Consider the following 5,464-nt stretch of genomic DNA (forward strand, 5'->3'; position numbering starts at 1 on the left):
TGGTGGGGGGGGGGGGCACAGACGTCTCTCCTCGAGCCTCGACCCTGGGCCCAAGTGCTCAGCATGGCAGGGAGGCAAACAATCCCTGGGGTCATGTGGCGCAGGGCTGAGGGCGGGCAGGTTCCCCTGAGGGGGCCAGAGCTCCTCCTGCTAGGCTTCCCCATGGGAAAGGGCGTGAGGGTGAGGTCATTCCTCCCAGTTGGCACTTAGGGCAGGGGCCCGTGCACTGTGGGCTTGTGGGCTCCGGCTCGGTTGGACAGGCTGGACTGTCTGAGCTGGGCTGATTTGGTGGGGTGGGAGAAGCTGTGGAGGAGGGGGCATGCCTGGCCTAGGTTGGTTGCTTGGTGGAACCTCAGGAAACTCCGTAGGTGGTTCTTCGGTAGGTGGTCCCTGTCCTCCATCTGTGCCTGGGTTCTGGGGTCCTTTCCTGGCCTCGAAACCCCAACTATGTCTTAGATTCCCAGCTGTGCCCCCAGTTTCTCTGTACTCCCTACACTCCCAGAAGTGCTCCAGACCCCCCAGCTGTGTTTTTGAGCCCCCCACTCCGCTAGGCCCAGGACTTGGAGGACACACCATGAGGGGCCTGGACTCCTGGCTTACAGCTGCTGTCACCCAGTTCGGTGCCCATTCCTGACAGCCATGTTCTGCAGGCATGTTTGGGAACAGTCCCTGTACCAGGTAGGACCCTCAGGAAGGGAGGAGCAGTGGGCAGCCAAGCTGGCACCAACTCACGGGTCCTGCTGCCCAGGGTGAGCCTGGGTGGCCAAGAGAAGGGGCAGGGGAGGCTCGGGGGCTTTGGGCATTTGGATCCACTCCTGGGCTGGGCCGAGGCAGAGCCCTCCCAGCCCGTACCAGCCTGTGGCATATTGTGGCTGATGGGGGTCTGGATAGAGGGTTGGCTTGGGTGGGCAGGGGACCTCCTCTTTCTAGGACTACAGGTTCAACTCCACCACTATCCCCTCACCCTGCAGAATCTTGCTTCCTGCCCTGTATCTGCCCTCCTGGGGGCTCAGCCAGCCAGAAGGTACCGGGGTGGGGGATTCAGCTGGATTGAGGAACTGGGCAATGGGGGAGGTGGGGCGGGGCCGGTCATCTGCCTGCCTAGTACCCGGGGTCTGGTGGGCTCTGCTGGTTCTTACCTGCCTCACTAACAGCTGCCTAGTTCCCAAACATGAGCTCTGGGCCCCCCAAGAGATGCTGCTCCTGGAGCCTGCATGCGGGCACTGAGGTGGTAGGTGCCCACGTTGCCCCCTTCCCACAGACGCAGGTAATTGGGGAACTGGGGAGTTGGGGGCCTCACTCCCATGGGGCCTTCCCAGGGCTAGGCTGTAGGGAGCAGACTTGGGGTACACTGTGGTGTCTGAGTGTTTTGGGGAGCAGGCTCAGGATATACTGGGGATGTCTGTATTCTGAGGGAGCAGACTAAGGGTTCCCGGGAATGTCAGTGTGTGCTGGGGGGAGCCCCCAGGTGGGTACTGGCTCTGCACTGTCTGTACCCCTGTATCTGCTGCTGACTGGCAGCAATTCTACCTTGGCTGGCTGTGCCCAGCACATCCTGGACACCTCAGGGAGGCTGTGTGCCCCTTCCTGAGGACACAGAGGTAGAGATGGGGCAGCTTGTTCTGGCCTGTGGCGACATGCTGGTCCCAGAAGCCCAAGTTTGTGGCACACCTGGGTGCCCCCACATCACACCCTGAAGTGACCCAGGCAGGTCCCTGAGTCCTTCAGAAAAAGGAACAAAATCGGGAGGATCAAGGCACTTTTGCCCTCTGGAGACCCCTGCCCGTCCCCACCAGCCCTGGTCTGCCAGCCAAGGCCTCACCACAGGCCCAGCCGGATCCGCCGACTGCGTGGACATCTGCTGGAATCGCTTTGAAGCGGCTCTTCTGTGCGGACACCCGGCAGCACCCTGGGCTCATCCGCCACCCCTCCCCTCGGCGCTGGCTGCTGGAGGCGAGGCACCCACTGCGCACCACCTGCACCCACCGTGCAGCTCCGTGGGGGGCAGAGCCCTGGGCACAGGTTCTCCTCGACACCATGGCCGGCCGGCTGGAGAGCCCAGCTGTGGGGTCAGCATACCACTGCTATGGCCCTGATCACCAGAGACTCTCCTGGACATGCATGGGATAGGGACAGGAACAGAGATGGTGACGGAAACAGGAAAAGACACAAGGACAGGGACAGTGATGCACAAAGGAGCCTTGGGAGCCAAGAGAGCCTGGCTGCGACCATGTGGTGTGTGTGTATGGTGTGTGGTGGTGTGTATGTGTGTTTGTGTGTGTGTGAGGCAGAGCGGTTGTGTGATCTTGCAGGTGTCAGGCCAGTGAAGCTGTGCAGGTGTGAGGCTCTGTAGGTGTTTGTGGGATTGTGTGAATGTATGTCAGAGCTGTGTGTGTGTCTGTGTGTGTGTGCACGTGTGTGACTGAGACCCGGCGTGTGCATGGGCCATGTTGTGGTATTGGGGCCGAGTGAGGATATGTGAGACCATTTGTGCCATTGTAAAGGACAGACGGATGGACATACCTGCCCGCCCCTGGCCCTGGTTAAGGGTTCCTCCGGGCAGTGCTGAACCGGGTCTGGGAGCAAGCGAAGAGCTGGGAAGTTTGGGGCGGGAGAGATGGCACAGCAGGAGGGCTTACCTAGAACCTTGCATGTGGCTGACCTGGCATCCCACATGGTCCCCCAAATACCTGAATACTGCCAGAGGTGAACCCTGGGTGCAGAGCCAGGAGTAACTCTCTAGCCCCGCCAGGTGTGGCCCAACTAATTGCAGCTGGAAGGCTTGGCAAGGGGTGTCTGGGCCCATGTGCTGGTCCTCAGGCACCAGGTTCCACTGACGGAGATGTCGGGGTGTTCTGGGGAAGGGTGAGGCCTGTAGGTCCCTCAGGGCCAGGTACAGAGGTTCACCCACTAAGGGGGGACTCTGGGACAGTCCCTGAGCCCTGGCGGGGTTGTTTCTGGGACCTGACCAAGACTTCCTGGATGCCTCTCTGTGCCTTGGGGTGCAGGCACCTCCTTCTGGTCATACAGATGCAGAGACTAAAGCCCCCCTGTGAGTGAGCCCACAAGGTCCTTCCTCCTGTGACCTGCTGCTCCACAGGACAGAAAGAATCTGCTAGCATGAGGGGAGGAGGGGGAGAAGAGGAGGGTGGTGAGGAAAGGGGCCAGTCAAAGGAGGTGGGAGGGAGAAGGGGCAAGGGGAGGGAGGGGAGGAGAGGCAAAGAGGGCAGAGGGGAGAGGGAGGAGGGAGAAGGGGGTGAGGCAGAGGGGAGGAGAAAGGGGAGGTGGGATGAGGGGTGGGATCAAAAGGGAGGAGAGGATGGAAGATGGAGGGGAGGGAGGAGGGGGAAGATGGGGAGGAGGGAGGGTGGAGGGGAGGGAACACGGAGGGGGACTTGCACAGAACCCTGCCCACAGCTGCTCAGGCTCCTGACATGGGCAGGACAGTGGGTTGTCCTAGGGGGTGCCTCAGTTTCTCCTCTGAGGGCACATGGTGAGGAGAAGCTGGTTCCAGCTCCGGCCCCAGCCTCTCCCGCAGCCAGCCCTGGGATCACCCTCCACTGCCCTGGGACCAGGTCCTGGAGTGGAGCAGCCGCGCCTAAATTTAGGGCTGCGAATCACACATTCGTTCCTTTGCCGATGACACGTATTGATCGGCTGCCCTGGCCCTGGTGTCTCGCTCTGATGCGGCAGGAACAAGGACACGCTGACAGCTCTGGCAGCCTGGGCAGGAGCAGAGCAGCTGGTCTGTCTGGAGGCATCTCTGCCGTCAGCCTCGGGCCGGGCAGGGTCAGCGTGTGACATGCGTGGCTTGTGCATCATCATATGTAATACACGTATATCTGCATGCATCTATGCACGTGTGTGATGCATTACACACCTCTGCAGGGATGTGTTTGTGGAATTACACATGTGTGGAGTGTGGTGTAACAGCCCCCACCCAAGGGCCTCGGGAGTTCAGTCATGTGGAAACCAAGTCACAGCCAGGACAGCTGTGGGCTCTGGGGGGGGGGGGTCAGGAAGGAGGTCTGTGGGGCCCCTGGGTGCCACTGACGGTCTGTGTGTGGGAGCAGGGCTGGGGGGCTCCGAGTGTTTGTGGCCCAGCTGGGGTAGGACCCGGGGACAGTGGCAGGGGGTCAGATCCCCTCCCCTCGAAATCTGCTCCCTCTTTAGTGCTCCCTCTTTAGTGCTCCCTCACCTCTGGTCTGTGCCCTGGATGCCTAGCAATACCCAGGTAGGAGCTGCATGTACGGGGTCTCAGGCCTGGAACTTGCTCCACCTGCACCCATTGGGGTTCTGTCAGGTGGGTCCACCCGTGAGGGGTCATTTGGCACCTCAGGGCAGCCCCATCCCCAACTGGAGTGTCTCCAGTTCTCCAAGGCAGCAAAGCTAAGCAAGAAGCAACAGCCCTGGCCTTGCAGAGTGACAGGAAGGAGCTGGCCAGTTCTGGGGAGCAGAGGGGGAAGCCTCGAGGGAGGTGAGCTCGGGAGGGAGTGAGGGACCCCTTCTGTGTGGGGACATGCCCACCGCCACATCCCCAAGCTCAGGGCTGCAGGGGCCTCAGTCCTGGGAGGCCATGTGCCGTGTCCCCGAATAGTCCTGGGGATAATCCTGCAGGCTGGGCCATACCTCCATCCTGGGGGTGCTCAGGGCCATCCTGAGTTGTTCTGTGGGCCCTGAGGGGGAAACTGAGACCCGGCCCGGCCAGGATTGGCTGAGGATGGGCTAATTCCAGACAGGCTCTGCTGAGCTCCACCAGGAGTGACCCAGCTTGGGGTTGGTGTGGAGGGCCAGCATGAGCCCCGGCACCCGCTCCAGTGTGGGACTCTTCTCCCAGACCACGGGCCAGCCCTGACTCACTCGGGCTCTCTTACTGAAAGCCAAGGGGTTCTCCAGGGCCTCACTTGGTTCTGGGCACTGGAGGCCCCCAGACACCGGGGGGTGGGGTGGGGCGAATGGGCAGGGCTGAGTGGGGAGGATGCTCTGCTTCCCCAAACCCCCTTGGCTTCGTCATCCCGCAGGCGACCAGCCCTGGGGCAGGACAGAAGCGGTTCTAGTCATCCAGCGCAGCGTGGGGTGGGGTCACACGGAGGGCGCCTGGCAGAGGGGACACGTGGTGGGCAGGGGGTGGCACGCAGCTCGGGAGCAGGTCTGCGTGGACAGAACTTGCGCCTGGCTCCTGCCCCGCTCTCCGTGCGCGCCCAGGGCGTGAAGCCCCCCACGCGGGGCTCGGTCGGGCTGGGCTGGGCTGTTGGCTCCGGGTCCCCAGCCCACCTGGCGCTGCGTGCGTCCTGGCGCGGGGCGGGCAGGGGGTGTGGTGCGGGCGGCACGAGTGACAGCGCCCTCCGCGCGCGTCGCCTTCCCGGGGCGCAGTGCCAGTGCGCACCGCCCGCCCGCCCGCCCGCCGCGCGCACCGTGCGCCCGCCTTGGGCCGCGCGAGCCGGCGGGGCGGTGCCGCCCGGGC

Source organism: Suncus etruscus, chromosome 6 (assembly GCF_024139225.1).
Source record: "Suncus etruscus isolate mSunEtr1 chromosome 6, mSunEtr1.pri.cur, whole genome shotgun sequence".
NCBI classification, from domain to species: Eukaryota; Metazoa; Chordata; class Mammalia; order Eulipotyphla; family Soricidae; genus Suncus; species Suncus etruscus.